This window comes from Arachis ipaensis, chromosome B10, assembly GCF_000816755.2.
Source record: "Arachis ipaensis cultivar K30076 chromosome B10, Araip1.1, whole genome shotgun sequence".
Classification (NCBI taxonomy): Eukaryota; Viridiplantae; Streptophyta; class Magnoliopsida; order Fabales; family Fabaceae; genus Arachis; species Arachis ipaensis.
The window spans coordinates 13,760,332-13,760,605 of NC_029794.2; positions in this window are offsets into that span (position 1 = coordinate 13,760,332).

Sequence of the window (274 nt, forward strand, 5' to 3'; positions counted from 1 at the left end):
ATTACAAAATTATAAATATTAGTAGAGTAATTCAACCTTAAATATAAGTAATAGAAAATATTTTTTCTTTCGTAACTTATAAAGCACAAACACTTTTTGTTGAGTTACCGTGTCTACGTGTCAGATATATTTTGGACACGATACTCATCGACACTCATCCGATACGTGTATCTTCTATCTCTAACCGTGTCTTAATAAAAAAATAAAAAATTCTTCTTCAAACACGCTTGAACACATCTAAATATTATCAGATGTCAACGTGTCTTACTTTATT